The 16,593-nt window shown below is 43.9% G+C and overlaps 1 protein-coding gene across 7 annotated transcripts in view; it reads left to right on the top strand.

Moving 5' to 3' along the window:
* Window positions 1-16,593, top strand: part of SIPA1L1 (signal induced proliferation associated 1 like 1) — a 510,536-nt gene that overhangs the window by 115,578 nt on the left and 378,365 nt on the right. For 4 of the 7 annotated variants that reach the window (XM_044924792.2, XM_044924791.2, XM_044924790.2 and 1 more), the window contains exons 1-2: window positions 8,014-8,095; window positions 8,714-8,772. The exons of 1 other annotated variant lie outside the window; for it this stretch is intronic. The gene's annotated coding sequence lies outside the window, so the exon portion shown is untranslated. Of the gene's footprint in view, window positions 1-7,963; window positions 8,096-8,713; window positions 8,773-8,891; window positions 9,135-16,593 lie in introns of those variants that run through there. 2 more of the 7 variants (XM_044924785.2, XM_044924784.2) reach the window with 2 other exon arrangements.

Raw genomic sequence — 16,593 nt, 5'->3', positions numbered from 1 at the left:
AGGTGCTTGAAACACAGAAGTAACAAAGCAGACATTCTAGATGAGAGATAGACGGCAAACTAGCAGACAATTAAATGTGGTTGGAAATGATAAGGACTCCAGAGAAGAAGAAAGTTGAGCGAGGAGCCTAAGGAGTATGAGATTGGAGTGGCTGCTATTTCATAAAGGGTGAGTGAGTGTAACAGTCAAGTTTCAGTTAGGAGAATGGAAACCAGAATTAATAATTCAAAAAACAAAAAAGGAATTTAACATTGTGGAACTGTTATACAGGTGATAGGAGGGCTGAGAGGCCAACCAGGATGGTGAGGCAATGCAGAGATTCTTAACTAGAAGGCTGTTGTCACCTTTAGGCTAAAGATATCACCAGAGCCAGGGATAGTTCTTACCCAGTACAACCTGGGGCCAAAGAAGAGATACATTAATATCTGCTACTAAGACAGTGCCTGAGGCAGACAAAGAGGAGGAAAAAGTTCTGCCCTTTCCATGTTCTTAGATTCCTCTCCTGCTTCTCAGCAGATGAATCCAGCCAGCCGAAGGCCCAAGACAAGGTAGTCTGCGAGACACAAGCCAGGGGTAGGGGTGTCCACTCCCAGCAAGATATCACAGGAGGAAAGACAGTAGCCAAGAGCAAGACAGCCAGCGACCAACCGGGCTACCTTGGAACAGACACCTAAAGGAACTCAGAAAGTGAGGCAAGCAGACACCTGGGGAAACAGTGTTCTGGGCAGAGGGAAGAGCAAAGGCAAGTTTGGCAGGAGGGTGCCTGGTGAATTCAAAGAACAGAGAGATGCAGGTGTGGCTGGCATGGGGTTGCTGGGGGTGGGAGGAAGGAGTTGAGGTCAGAGCTCTAGATGGGAGAATAAACAGGTCTCCAGGCCAGAACAGGAACTTTGACCTTTTCTCTGAGTGTGATGAGAAAGCCTAGAAGGCTTTTGAGCAGAGAAATGACCTGATCTGAATTGCTATGCTCCACACTCTGGTCCTGCGTATCAAATAAAATATTGAGAGAAAGGGCAGGAATCGACAGATCAGTGAGGGAGACTCTTGTGATAATCCAAGTGAGAAATGACTTGAATCAGAGAGGGAGCGTTGCAGAGGAAGATGATTGCATTCTGCACATATTTTGAAGGAAGAGCCAACAGAATTCACAGCAGGTCTAATGTGTGCTCTGAGAGCCATAGAAGAGTCAAGATGACTCTAAGACTTTTGCTCTGAACAAAACCCTCTGAATCTCTGGAAGGCTGCCCTTAAGTGAGGTGGGGAACCTGAAGGAGGGCACTGGTTTGGGAGGAATGTCTGGAGCTTCCCAGTTTTAGGCATGTGAAGCTGGAGATACCAACTGCACAACCAATCTGAGATGTGGAGTTAGAGGTGGATGTTCAACTCTGGAGTCTGGGGAGGTGTCTGGAGATGTGAGTGGAAATTTCTAGACTGGAAATTTGGGAGGTGTCAGTACATAGATGGCTTTTAAGCTACAGGACTGGTGAGATTTCCATGAATTAATAAGAGACCACAATGAGAAGCTGTCTAAGGACTGAGTTCTGGGGACTTCTATGTCTAGAGGTTCAATACTGAGAAGGCCAGAAAGGTAGGAGAAGAATCAAGACAAACTCTTTTTTTAAACAATTAACTTTATTTCTTATGTAGAAAAGACTATTAAAAAAATTTTTTTTGGCTTATAATTGATATACAGTGTTGTGTTAGTTTCAGTGTATAGCAAAGTGATTCAGTTATATATTCACATGTATTCATTCTTTTTGAGGCTCCCCAGGTGGCGTTAGTGGTAAAGAACCCACCTGCCAACACAGGAGACATAAGAGACTTGGGTTCAATCCCTGGGTTAGGAAGATCCCCTAGAGGAGGGCAAGACAAACCATTCCAGTATTTTTGCCTGGAGAATCCCATGGATGGACAAGACTGATGGGCTACAGTCCATAGGGTTGCAAAGAGTTGGACACGACTGAAGCAACTTAGCATGCACACACTCTTTCAGATTCTTCACTCATATAGATTATTAAAGAATATTGAGTCCCCTGTGCTATACAGTAGATCTTTGTTGGTTATCTAGTTTATATATAGTAGTGTGTATAATCCCAGGATCCTAATTTATCCCTCCCCCCATATTATCAGTTTTTACAATTTAAGTATAGTTGATTTACAATGTTGTGTTAGTTTCAGGTATACAGCAAAGTGATTCAGTTATATATATTCATATATTCATTTTCAGATTCTTTTCCCATGTAGGTTATTCCAGAATATTGAGTAACGTTCCCTGTGCTATACAGTAGGCCCTTGTTGGTTATCTAATTTACATATAGTAGTGTGTATACATCACTGATGACAATCACTCATGACAAACTTAATCCAGAAGCCACGTGAAGTGTTTCAAGGATAAGCATGATCAACCTCTCCCCATAGGATAAGAAGTCAAATGAGGTGAGGATGGGAATTGCCTACTGGATTTAGCAATGAGGCAGTCACCAGGGACCCTATGAAGACCTGTTTCCCTTGGAGTGGTGAATGAGGAAGGCTGCTCAGAGAGGATTCAAGACAATGGGAGGAGAGGAATAGCAAGTGTGAGAAAAACTTTTGATGACTCCAGTGGCAAACTGAAGCAGTGGAAAGATACGGAATCTGCTGCTAAGTCGCTTCAGTTGTGTCCGACTCTGTGCGACCCCATAGATGGCAGCCCACCAGGCTCTTCCGTCCCTGGAATTCTCCAGGCAAGAACACTGGAGTGGGTTGCCCTTTCCTTCTCCAATGCATGAAAGTGAAAAGTGAAAGTGAAGTCGCTCAGTCGTGTCGGACCCTCAGCGATCCCATGGACTGCAGCCCACCAGGCTCCTCCATCCATGGGATTTTCCAGGCAAGAGTACTGCAGTGGGGTGCCATTGCCTTCTCCCGATACGGAACCTAGGAAATGTTTTATTTTTTACCAGGCAGATATTACAGCATGTTTATAAGCACTCAGAAACGATTCTACAGAGGGAAATTTTCCTGATGCAGGACAGAGAGGTGACAATTGCTGAATCAATATCCTGGAGTCAAAGAACGGGTATATAGGTGGTGAGGTTAGCTTTGGCTAAGAATATTGAGAATTTATCCTAGGTACAAGGAGGACAGAGAGTACATGCAGACAGATGCAGGTGGGTTGGTAGATAGGGAGGAATGGAGTGTGTGCTAAGTTCTCTTCTGATTGCCTCTATTATACTAAGGAAAGAAGCATAGCCGGGGAGTTCCCTGGCAGTCCAGTGGTTAAGACTCTGCTGTGCTTCCACTGCAGAAGGTGAGGGTTAGATCCCTGGTCAGGGAATTAAGATCTCACAAGCTGTGCTACTTGGCCAAAATGTGAAAAAAAAAAAAAAAAAAAGAAGCAGTGTGGCAGTTATCTGTAAGTAATAAGCCGGACATTTGAAGGAGGAGGAGAAAGTATGAAACAATCCTTTAGAAGAGTAAGAGAGTGGACAGGAAGTGTAGTAGCTTTACTAAGGAATCTTCATTGATTATAAAGTAGTTGATGTTTCAAACATGTAATAAATACTTTATCTGAATGGGAGAATGAGGTGTTCTAGTTCAGTTCAGTTGCTCAGTCATGTCCAACTCTTTGTGACCCCATGAACTGCAGCTCACCAGGCTTTCCTGTTCATCACCAACTCTTGGAGCTTGCTCAAACTCATGTCCATCAAGTTGGTGATGCCATTCAACCATCTTGTCCTCTGTCGTCCCCTTCTCCTCCTGCTTTCAAACTTTCCTAGCATCAGGGTCTTTTTCAATGAGTCAGTTCTTTGCATCAAGTATTGGAGCTTCAGCTTCAGGATCAGTCCTGACTGGTTGGATCTCCTTGCAGTCCAAGGGACTCTCTTGAGTCTTCTCCAATGCCACAGTTCAAAAGCATCAATTCTTTGGTGCTCAGCTTTCTTTATGGTCCAACTCATACAACCATACATGACTACTGGAAAAACCATAGCTTTGGCTAGATGGACCTTTGTTGGCAAAGTAATGTCTCTCCTTTTTAATATGCTGTCTAGGTTGGTCATAGCTTTTCTTCCAAGGAGCAAGCACCTTTAATTTCATGGCTGCCGTCACCATCTGCAGTGATTTTGGAGCCCAAGAAAATAAAGTCTGTCACTGTTTCCATTGTTTGCCCATCTATTTGCCATGAAGTGATGGGACCAGATGCCATGATCTTAGTTTTTCAAATGTTGACTTTTAAGCCAACTTTTTCACTCCCCTCTTTTACTTTCAAGAGGCTCTTTAGTTCCTCTTTGCTTTCTGTCATAAAGGTGGTACCATCTGCATATATGAGGTTATTGATATTTCTTCTGGCAATCTTGATTCCAGCTTGTGCTTCATCTAGCCTGACATTTCACATGATGTACTCTGCATATAAGTTAAGTAGCAGGGTGACAATATACAGCCTTGACATACTCCTTTTCCAATTTGGAACCAGTCCACTGTTCCACGTCCAGTTCTATCTGTTGCTCCTTGACCTGCATACAGATTTCTCAGGAGGCAGGTCAGGTGGTCTGGTATTCCCATCTCTTGAAGAATTTTCCACAGTTTGTTGTGATCCACACAGTCAAGGCTTTAGCGTAGTCAATGAAGCAGAAGCTGTTTTTCTGGAATTCCCTTGCTTAGATGTTCTAAGATACCTAGTATTCAGGTCAATAGAGTTATATCACCTAGGCTGAAACAATTAAACCCTAAGAGTGAAATAGCATTAGATATAATTTAATCTTGAGTGATTTGAGGGACACTTTGGTCCTTCTTTACAGGTGAGTCATTTCTCTGAGTATCAGTTAGTAACATTCTGTAGGTTATCATGTGAAATGATAATAGCCTGGATAAACCACATTTTAACTGTAAAGCATACAAATGTGAATCCATGTTTATAATATTAAAAAGATATATTTTCCTCGCTTGGTAAGACTTTTGTGTTAAAATTCATTCCATATTTGGTATGTTAGGGCATGTTGTTGAGTAGAAGTGAATAACCAGAGGAAATGAATTCAACTGTCCATAGAATTGAAACAAACTAAGAAATGAACAGGGAGGGAGTTCTTATCAGAGGAAAGGTTACACATCCCTGGAGCATGTCGGGGAGGGGGCTGGGCAGAGATGGATAGAGCCAACAGAAGGAGTGGACAGGAAGTGGTTGAGATCTAACCTGTGCTTGACAAACTCTATTTTCCTTTCCCTCTCCTGCTGCCCCTTATCTGTCATTTGGAGACTCCAGGAAGGTCAGTGAAGATGCAGACAGAGTGCCTGATCCAGGCAGCCATGAAGCTGGAACCTCAGCTTTGGTGGATTTTTATCTTTCTCAGAAATACTGGTGAAAGTTTCACCACGAATTAGGGGTAAATAGTTGCCTAGGGTATTGAAAGAGTAGTTTCTGGTCCCTAGGACAATCTCTACTATTCCACTATGCATGAAGGTTAGGGAAATTATCTTTGTAATTTGACTCTAATACCTATCTCTTGAGCCTCATAAGAAACATTGAAAAAAGTTAATAGATTTGGCTAGCACTTGGGTCAGTTATTTCAAATGTATCAAATGGCTATCCGGGAGTCATAAAACAGGTTGCCTTGAAATTGTACTGTGTTTGTGGATACAGATTGGCAGCCATCCTTTAAGGGCAAAATTATGTTAAAAGTTGAGCCAGGGTGAATGAACAACAGCCTATTTAAGATACAGTGCTATGTTATGAAAGATAGTTCCTGAAAACAGATCAAGGGGATTGATGGTGATGCTCCAATGTGTTTCTTTGTAAAAATTTGATGTTAAAAATACTGGTCTGTGAATTTAAGACTCACTCTTCTTTTTTCCTTCGATTTTTCCTTCCTTGGTTCCTTCCTTCTTCCCTTCCTTCCCTCCATCTTTCCTTCTTCTGGTTACTTTTGGAGGGGGTGTAGATGTATTTAGTTTGGGTTTTTGTTTTGAGTTGGCATATTTATTAAATAACAAGAAATCTGTTTTGAGTTAGTGTAAAAGCAAATAAAGAACAATGGATTCCCTTTGAAATTACTGTAACGTGGTTAATATTTTTTTTTATACTTGAGAAAAGAGAAGTTTAAAAGCAACCTGTCAACATGTAGCTGAACTTGGTGTAACTCAGCTACTTTAAAATGAAACACTTATTTTAAAAATTGTTTGACATAAATGGAAAATATCTGTTGTTACTGAAAATTTGTATAGGTCTAAGAGCCACAGAATTTTAAACTGTAATGCCCTAACATGTGGACTACATCTCATTTTAGAGATGAAGAATCAGAAAGATTAAATAACTTCTCTAGGCGATGGCACCCCACTCCAGTACTCTTGCCTGGAAAATCCCATGGACTGAGGAGCCTGGTAGGCTGCAGTCCATGGGATCGCGAAGCGTTGGACACGACTGAAGTGACTTAGCAGCAGCTTAGCAGGAGACTCAATTATTAGCAACGCAGAAAAATTCAAATCCTAGTTTCCTGTCTTTGTCCAGTACTTTTTATCACTATATCACTAGGTTTCTAATATAAAAGCTTTCAGTGACATAACATTAAGTTTGCACCTAACCTAAAAGAATCTTTATGGGTTTCTAGTTCTAAGGGACTGATTTAAATAATGGTTTAAAAATGATTAAAAAATAATGGTTTTCCCATATTTATGTAAATAGGGATGAACTTTTAAAATTGAGATATAATTCACATACCATGAAATCTATTTTTACTCTCATTTTGATATAAACGTTTAAGCTTAACTTCTAGTTACAGTATCCATTTTACTTAGGAGTGAGTATATAAAATCCCCTGGAGAGGTAAACAGCATTTTCAATATCCTTGCCAGGAAACTTCCATAGATAGAGGAGCCTGCCGCGGGCTAAAGTCCATGGGGGTTGCAAAGTGCGCGCGCGCGCGCGCACACACACACACTCACTCACTCCCCTAAAAAAAATTTCTACATTTTGGAGTAGGGATGATGGCGTCTGAAGAAGCTTCATGAGTCCCCCTCTCCATGGTGAATAGGGTGGTTTTTTTTTTTTTGAGACAAAAATGGAAAAAGAGAAAGGAGGGATTATAAATACTGAAAAACAGATAATTCTGTGTAACAGAAAGAGGAGGACAGTTTAACAACGTCAAGAACAAAACTATGCAGCAGAAACTTACAGTCTAGGCCCAAATACTTTCCAGGGAAGGTGAGGGTAGTGAGGAGAAGCATAGCTTTTTGCGTTCATTCCCCCGCCCCCGACATTAAATAAATACCTACTATGTACCGAGCCTGTGGAAGCGCTGAGAATAAATACAAAAACGGATAAGGCAGATCCTCGAGGAACTCAGCCTGGTCGTGGCAGCGGCGAAAAGGAGTTGGGGTGGGGGAGTGGGGGCAAGAGGTGCTGCGGGGAAGAGCGTATGGAGTGGTTGGAGTAGGGTATGGAGTCGGTGGAGGTTGGGGGCTGAGGTTAAGACCTGAACGTTGAAAAACTGAATATATGGTAGGAAATTGGGGGTTCACAGATGTGCTGACTTCGGTGGCAGAAATCTGTCCCAGGACCTCTTAAATAGCCTCATGTGCCAAATTTGGCCCGATGTCATGATGCTGGTCTTCTACAGGTAACCCTCTGGAAGAGGTTTAAAAGTCCTTTTCCCGCTTCCAGCCCTTGCTTTCCCCGCCATTATTAGGGCGTCGGGCAAGGGAAGGTGCAGGTTTTCAACCTGCACCCACGTTTGCAGCCTGGGCTCTCTGCAGGAGACAGGAATCCAGGGCTTTGCCGTCGTCATAGCAACTAGGAGTTCCGCGGTCCCCTGCCCCCCCATCTTCTTCTAACTCGTTCTACTTCCCCCGCCGTCTGGGCTGAGTTGTCGCTTATCTCGCGAGATTTGAGCGCAGCGCAGACCAGCACACTGGTGATCTCACCCGAGACTTGGGGAGGGACGGTGGGAGGGAGCGAAGGAGGGGAAGGAATGGGGCGGGCGAGCGGGGAGGGAAGGGGAGGGGAAGGGCGAGTGCGGCTCTGCCACCGCCGGCAACTTTGTGAGCGAGTTCACTGTGTGCGCGAGCAAGTGAGCGAAAGTCAGAGCGCCGCTGAGTCCCCGGGAGGAGGGTCCCCGGGGAGGGCCAGGTCTGGGCTTCAAAGGCCGTCCACCCCTCCACCCCTGCCCCCCACAAGCCGCTCCATCCTCTCCCGCCTCCGTGGCTCCCTCCCCATTTCCTCCCCCACCAACCCTCCCGGGCCTTCTCGCCCCCCGTCTTGCAGTTACCTGTCCCCTCCCCCCAACTTGGCACGCACCTCCCCTTTCCCCGGCGTCCACCTTGGAACTCCCCCCAACCAGCCACTCCGCACTCACTTTCCGCGCCGGCCACCCCCTCAGCTCTTTCTTTTAGGGGGGGCTGGCGGGCGGGATGGGGGGCGCTGGACCTCGGAGGCGGCGCCAGCAGGGACCCGAGCGCCCAAACAATAGTTGATGCCCAGGGACTTGGGGGGTGCACCTCCGCCCCCCCGCCTCAACTCCGCCGAGAGCGCAGCCCCCCCGCCGGCTTTTCTCCAGCCTGCATTCCGGGTCCCCTACGGATCCAGGCTCGGGAGTTGGAGTGATTGCGCCTCCACCTCCCCCGAGCCCCCCCTCCCCCTCCGCGCGGCGCCCGACCCGGCCTCGCAGCCTTCTGTTATCCGCAGAGGAGGTGGCAAGTGAGCGCGCGCCGACCGTCTACACGGTTTCTCTCTCTCTTTCCCCCCCAGGGAGAGCGCGCGGCGGACGCGCCCGGACGCGCGGCGGCACCGGGAGGCCGGGCCGAGCGGTAAGTGGCTCCGGCGCCCGGGATTCGGGGAGGGGAGTTGGGGGGTGCAAGACTGTTGACAGCCCCTACCCCATTTTTGGCTACGGCCCGGGTCCGGGGCACGGAGCAGTACACCGGGAGGCCGGTCAAAGTTTTTAATTTCCGATTTGGTGGCGTACTGATAGCGCAACCCGGCGGGGGCGAGTCCGAGCTGCACCGCGCCCGGCGCGCGCGCGCGCGCGCACCTCGGAATCTGAATCTGCACAACTCTCCGCCAGGCGCCTATGCGAGAGGCCGGGAGACCCGCACCCAGGTCCGGGTAGCTGCGCCCACTCAGCCGCTCTCGTTTCCACCCGGCTGACCCTTCCCCTTCAGTCACCTGGGTGAGCGCTTTGCACGCTGTGCTGGAGGGACAGGCCGAGAGGTTTGATCGTGAGAAAGGGGGAAGAGCAGCTCGGTGCTTGTGGGTGGTTCATTTCTCTCCCGGGGGTCTGGTGGGGAGCGAAATTCTAGGATGCTCTAAACCTGCTTTTTCTTGGAGCAAGTAAACCACGAGAGGGCTGAGGCGTTGTGAAGGTACTGCAGAAAAGAACTTTTTCTTCTTCGCCCCATCTGTTTCCAACTTCGATCCTGACCTTAAAGGAAATTTGCCAAGCTCCCTATCGCTCCACGGCATTTCTATATGGACAAGTAATCTTGTTGGGCAGGTTGAAATTCCATCGGTTCACCATTTGGAGAACATAGAGACGAGGGAAGTGGCTCACTTTAAAGGAAGATGTTTAATTGAGTTGTTGGTGTTCGTTTTGAAGAGAAGCAAAACTAATGGACACTAGGATGCATTTATTTTACAAATTTTATTTTTCTTGACGGGTATTTTAGAGGCAGCACTCAGTGGAATTCTTACTACCTGCTAAACGATTACATTTGTAAACTGGGAGCCTGTGATGCGATGCAAATTTCAGAGTAGAGGTGTCGACTTTCATCAGGTTCCAGGTCTGTCTGGATGAACTGGGGTTGGCGTTTCCTCTATAAAGCAAACCTTTCATGTTGAAACTCTGACTCAGACTCTTAAAGCCATTGTTTTTATACTTGTACTCTGTGGGAGTTAAGTGTCAACTTTCTCTCATTTTCTCATATGGAATATTCATCCCAGGCAAAGATTCTCTCACTTAATATTTTGGAAAAGTACAGGATAAAGTCCTGTAGAATCATTGTCTGCACCCAGTTTAGTAACATAAAAATTATAGTATTAATTTTCTATATAATCCGGATTTAATGACCTTCACTTTCCTCTTTTTCATTTTTTCCAAAGCTACAATTAAGCCACCTTTAGCAGAATTAAAAAATCTGATGGAAATAATATAGAACAGTGGTAACAGGAGTAGTCGCAAATAAAAGGTTTTCATAAAGCAGTTTATGGTCACTGAAGTGTCTATTAGATGACGTGCCAGTTCTTAAGGAGAAAATGTTAAAACATTTTTCCCATGAAATAAATTATTTATACTTAGGCATTAGCAATTAACAGCGCATTTAAAATGCTTTGAGTGATGATTTGCTCATAAATGGTTAGGAGCAAAATAAGAGATTTTGAAGGGTGAATGATATTTTGTGGCTGTTAACTTATTTTCTTAAGTTATGAAGAAATAACTTCCCATTATGCTTAAGTAAAGGACTCCTGAAGTTGACTATATCATTATTCTCTAGTTGAGTGAGAGAACAAGTTTGGCAGGTGGCTCAAGACAGTCAGCAGGTGTTGCTGATAGCTTCTCTGTGGTGGCTGGTACTGCTCCTTGAGTTTGAAATTGCTGTTTTGGTGAAGTGAACTTTTTAGTTCTGAAGTGTCAGGCAGTATTAATTGTGACTTCATCATAGGATTCTATGATGAGGTTGATGAACTCCTGGTAATAATTGCAATACTAATTGCAAAGCAGCTCACTCAATTTTATAGTAAGAGTCTTTTAACTCTGTCCTTTCACCGTGATTTCCTGGTTTTCTTTCTTTGCTTTTGCATTGAATTAGATGTGTAATTTTGGTGTAGGTCTCTCCACCCCTATCCCTGGCCACATTTTGAATTTTTTTTAAAACGACTATTGAAAAATACCTTCTAGTAACTTTATTGAAGCCCTAAATTGAAGATTGCTGGAGATGAGCGATTGTGCGGAGACTTTGGAGGACCTTAGTTGACTGTGAGTTGGGACGTGTATCTGTTCTATCAGTGAAGAGTTTTTCAATGAATGGCTGTTTTCTCTCTTTGAGCTGTGAAACAGGAGCATGAGGAGAGGCGGAGCATGTTTAAGAGTACAGATCCTCTCAATCTTTGCAATGTAGGGGAAGGTATGTAGTGGTTGAGGATAACATGAATGTATGCTTCCTATTGGTCCTCACTGTCCTGCCATCATTTCTATTGGTCCATGTCAGTGTACATATGAAATATACCTAGCCCGAAGATTTTCAGGTGACATTGCAGATTTGAGCCTTTTGGTAAACTGATGAAATTGGACTTTCTTTAAAGAAGGCAGACTAACTCATCCCCATAACATAGAGCTTTGTTGTTCAGTTGCTAAGTCTTGAGTAGAGCTAGTCCTCTGATGGGAGAAGGCAATGGCACCCCACTCCAGTACTCTTGCCTGGAAAATCCCATGGACAGAGGAGCCTGGTGGGCTGCAGTCCATGGGGTCGCTAAGAGTCGGACACGACTGAGCAACTTCACTTTCACTTTTCACTTTCATGCATTGGAGGAGGAAATGGCAACCCACTCCAGTGTTCTTGCCTGGAGAATCCAGGGACCGCGGGGCCTGGTGGGCTGCTGTCTATGGGGTCGCACAGAGTCGGACACGACTGAAGCGACTTAGCAGCAGCAGCAGCAGCAGCAGTCCTCTGATATAGAATGCATCTTTTTTCCTTTCAACTCAGATCACAGAATTTTATATCTCCAATTCAAAAAAAAAAAATTATCTCCATAATATCACTGTATTCCTAATCTTTTGAGGTTTGTAGTAAGTCAAACAGTATTTATTGAGTGCCTCTGTCTGGGAGGCATGCTGTTGAGTTCTGTGATTCCAGTGGTGGGTAAAACTGTGTTCTGGGGTTCAGGAAACTTACAGTGCAGTGGGGCATTTGTAGTGGCCTTCCCTGGTTTGATGTTCTGATACCCTGAGACCCCTATAAAGTTTTGCATACTGCCAATTATTTTTGAATTATAACATATTTGAATTAATTTTGGAAATAATGGGGCCCAGTATTTGTCTTTAGGCTTCCTTGGTGGCTCAGGCGGTAAAGCATCTGCCTTCAATGCGGGAGACCCGGGTTCAATCCCTGGTTCGGGAAGATCCTCTGGAGAAGGAAATGGCAACCCACTCCAGTATTCTTGCCTGGGAAATCCCATGGACAGAGGAACCTGGTGGGCTACAGTCCATGGGGTTGCAAGAACGTTTGGGTTTCAAATTTTCCAGCTTTGAGATATTCAAAAGTAATCAAACCTTTTTCTGAACTATCTTTCTGGAAAAAATGTATTTTTTTTTTCCTCAGCAAAGCTTCATCTCTTTGCTGCAGAAATTACTGAGAATATGTGTATGAAAGAAACTTGTAAACCGTAGTTTTATTTGCAATTGCATGTTCTTACTTTCTGACGAACAGATTCGTAGATTGTTAGAAGGGATTTTGAGCATAAATCATTTAGCCCTTCTCCATTTTCCGGATGAGGAAACAAGCCCAGAAAGTTGAAGTGATTTTTTTTGAAGAGTATAGGAGAACTAGTCAGTGACCATGCAGCGACTGGAAGACAGGTCTTCAGACTTAACTGTATTCGTTTGCTGTTGTTCCCCTCCCCCCATCTTAGAGGCTATCGTGTTAAAATTTATTTACTACTTTTTCCCTCCACTCAAGCGTTCAGTATTTATTAGATGTCTAAAACGAGAAGAAGCAAAACTTAATGAGACAAAATGTACATGACGGTTGAAAAGCCATGAAACACTGCATTGATGTAGTGTTTGGTAACTAAGCTTTACAGTTACTCAAATTACAAAGTTGTGGAGAAAGAAATTATGAGTTAGTTAAAAATATTTACATCATAGCGCCTGTAGTTTTTTTTTTTTAACTCAGATGATATACTTGTGTACACTTTAGAGAAGCCAGATTTAATTTGTGGTTGACCATTTTTTCCTATCTTAAACTCATTTTTCATTTGTAAAAAGTTGTGCCCCCCCTTATTTTTGTAACAGTGGCAACTTCAGGCCTTGTCTCTCAGCTACAGGTAAGGGTTATTGGGAGGTGAGGCTAGGGAGGATTTGTTAGGTGGAGGTATAATTGCACATAAAACAGGAAAATGTTGTAGAAGCTTCCTGTTGAAAATGTGAGTGATGTATATATATAGCCCCACCCAACTTCCACTGGGGTAATCTGAGCCAGGAGAGAAGAAACATCCTTGCCACTTGGTTGACTGCCCTTTTGATGAGGGACTCTCCCTTCCCCCAGGAGGATAAAGCGTTGTGTTATTGCTTCATTGCTCACACAAAAATGTGTATCTGTTCCACATTCAGTGCTATTTAAAATAGGGGTGTTCCACTCTCACTTGAGGTTGACAATCTAACAACCTTCTATCTATTGCACTTGTAATGTTTGGGTCTGGGAAATTGGCCTCATTGGATTTTTGTTTTTTTCCTATGCTTAGCTAATTGAAAGAAAAAGAAAAAAAAAAAAGCCAAACAAAACCCACACACTTTTATAGCACTTTGTTTTTGAAGGGTTTTATACAGACTAGGTTAATTATTCTTAGATGATAGTTCATTTATTCGTTCCGCGGGTTTTTGATGAGCACTGGAGCGAGTTGTAGAAACATGGAAAAGATCCCCTTCACCTTGGATCTCTTAAACACAGATGATTTGAGTGAGGGTGAGTAACACAAATGTGACCGGGTTCGTGATCACCTGGGTAAGAGAATGCATAGGGAGTGTCTTTTGAGGTTAGGGACTGGTCCACATCCACTTTCTCTTTTTATTTCTGCCTGGGAGGAGTGACGTAACTCCAGCTGTGAAGAGGACATGAGTGAGTGTTTTCTTGAGGATCTAGAGAGATGACACCAAATGACACGGAGGAAGGTCAGGGGCTGCTTTCGTTGGGCTTTAGTCAACAGCAGTGCCTTGGGGGGTGTACCACAGAGGCAGGCGAAGCTTTTTCTCTCGGCCTCTGCAGGTTGGGATGAGAATTTTCAGCCTTTGGATTCCTAATTTGTTACTTGTCATGTTGCACCAAGTTTTCCCTCTAATTAGAATTGTAGTATGCCTAACTTTAAATTGCGGGAAACGGGCAATTACATAATGTTAGATTTCCCCTTTTTTCAGTTCAGGAGAGGCATGGGGAGAATGTTTGCTTGTTGGAGAATGCTGACCTGGAGATGGAGAGTTACTGATTTGCACAAACACAGGGGTCACTTAGAGGCGACTGGAGCTGACTGACCAGCCGGCCGTGGTGGCCACTGGCTTCCTTTTTTTCTTTCTCCTCCCCTAGAGTAGGTCCAGGTTAAATGATTTTCACAGACACCAGAGTGAATTTTGGTTATTCTTCTTTTCTCTATTGTTTCCAGAAAGCCTTTTACCAGAGCTATAAGTATAGTCTATAGTCATTGATTGTTCTTTTGCGGCTCAACGTCTTGCTGTCTTCTAGAATGAGGTCCAGACTTCTCAGAATGAAGCTATTAAGAAATAAAAAGCAAAGGGCTGTGTGCTGAATGACCACATTCCTATAGTCAAGACTTGACTTTGATCAGTATCATTTACATTGGTTCCTATATTATTGTTTTCTAATTCATTTTTTTGATAGTCTCAATTATTTGCCTAGATAGGAATTATAGTTTGATATATTCTGAGATCTTTGCATTTCCTTTTACAGTCTTAGTTCTCACAATTGACTGACTGTTGGCTTTTATACGTTTCTTTTAATTTTCTGATGCTTTCAGAGAAACAACTGATGACTAAACTGTGATGTTTCATGTCTTTAAGAACAGAGGGTACTTATATGGAGATACTTATAGGAGGTATATATAATTATACATTAATAGAATGTTGTAAAATTTTCACCCAGTTTGGCTAACTCTGATTCCTTGTTTCACCTGTACGTCAGATCAGATCAGATCAGTCGCTCAGTCATGTCCGACTCTTTGTGACCGCATGATTTGCAGCACGCCAGGCCTCCACGTCCATCACCAACTCCCGGAGTTCACTGAGACTCACGTCCATCGAGTCAGTGATGCCATCCAGCCATCTCATCCTCTGTCGTCCCCTTCTCCTCTTGCCCCCAATCCCTCCCAGCATCAGAGTCTTTTCCAATGAGTCAACTCTCCGCATGAGGTGGCCAAAGTACTGGAGTTTCAGCTTTAGCATCATTCCTTCCAAAGAAATCCCAGGGCTGATCTCATTCAGAATGGACTGGTTGGATCTCCTTGCAGTCCAAGGGACTCTCAAGAGTCTTCTCCAACACCACAGTTCAAAAGCATCAATTCTTTGGCGCTCAGCCTTCTTCACAGTCCAACTCTCACATCCATACATGACCACAGGAAAAACCATAGCCTTGACTAGATGAACCTTTGTTGGCAAAGTAATGTCTCTGCTTTTGAATATGCTTTCTAGGTTGGTTATAACTTTCCTTCCAAGGAGTAAGCGTCTTTTAATTTTCATGGCTGCAGTCACCATCTGTAGTGATTTTGGAGCCCAGAAAAATAAAGTTTGACACTGTTTTCGCTGTTTCTCTATTTGCCATGAAGTGATGGGACCAGATGCCATGATCTTCGTTTTCTGAATGTTGAGCTTTAAGCCAACTTTTTCACTCTCCTCTTTCACTTTCATCAAGAGGCTTTTGAGTTCCTCTTCACTTTCTGCCATAAGGGTGGTGTCGTCTGCATATCTGAGGTTATTGATATTTCTCCTGACAATCTTGATTCCAGCTTGTGTTTCTTCGTCCAGCGTTTCTCATGATGTACTCTGCATAGAAGTTAAATAAGCAGGGTGACAATATACAGCCTTGACAAACTCCTTTTCCTATTTGGAACCAGTCTGTTGTTCCATGTCCAGTTCTAACTGTTGCTTCCTGACCTGCATACAAATTTCTCAAGAGGCAGATCAGGTGGTCTGGTATTCCCATCTCTTTCAGAATTTTCCAGTTTATTGTGATCCACACAGTCAAAGGCTTTGGCATAGTCAATAAAGCAGAAATAGATATTTTTCTGGAACTCTCTTGCTTTTCTGATGATCCAGCGGATGTTGGCAATTTGATCTCTGGTTCCTCTGCCTTTTCTAAAACCAGCTTGAACATCAGGAAGTTCACGGTTCACATATTGCTGAAGCCTGACTTGGAGAATTTTGAGCATTATTTTACTAGCGTGTGAGATGAGTGCAATTGTGTGGTAGTTTGAGCTTGCTTTGGCATTGCCTTTCTTTGGGATTGGAATGAAAACTGACCTTTTCCAGTCCTGTGGCCACTGCTGAGTTTTCCAAATTTGCTGGCATATTGAGTGCAGCACTTTCACAGCATCATCTTTCAGGATTTGGAATAGCTCCACTGGAATTCCATCACCTCCACTAGCTTTGTTCGTAGTGATGCTTTCTAAGGCCCACTTGACTTCACATTCCAGGATGTCTAGCTCTAGGTCAGTGATTACACCATCGTGATTATCTGGGTCGTGAAGATCTTTTTTGTACAGTTCTTCTGTGTATTCTTGCCATCTCTTCTTAATATCTTCTGCTTCTGTTACGTCCATATCATTTCTGTCCTTTATCGAGCCCATCTTTGCATGAAATGTTCCTTTGGTATCTCTGATTTTCTTGAAGAGATCCCTAGTCTTTCCCATTC

This window comes from Bubalus bubalis, chromosome 11 (assembly GCF_019923935.1).
Source record: "Bubalus bubalis isolate 160015118507 breed Murrah chromosome 11, NDDB_SH_1, whole genome shotgun sequence".
Classification (NCBI taxonomy): domain Eukaryota; kingdom Metazoa; phylum Chordata; class Mammalia; order Artiodactyla; family Bovidae; genus Bubalus; species Bubalus bubalis.
Note: the sequence above shows the minus strand (reverse complement) of the source record. Positions and strands in the feature narration are given on the sequence as shown.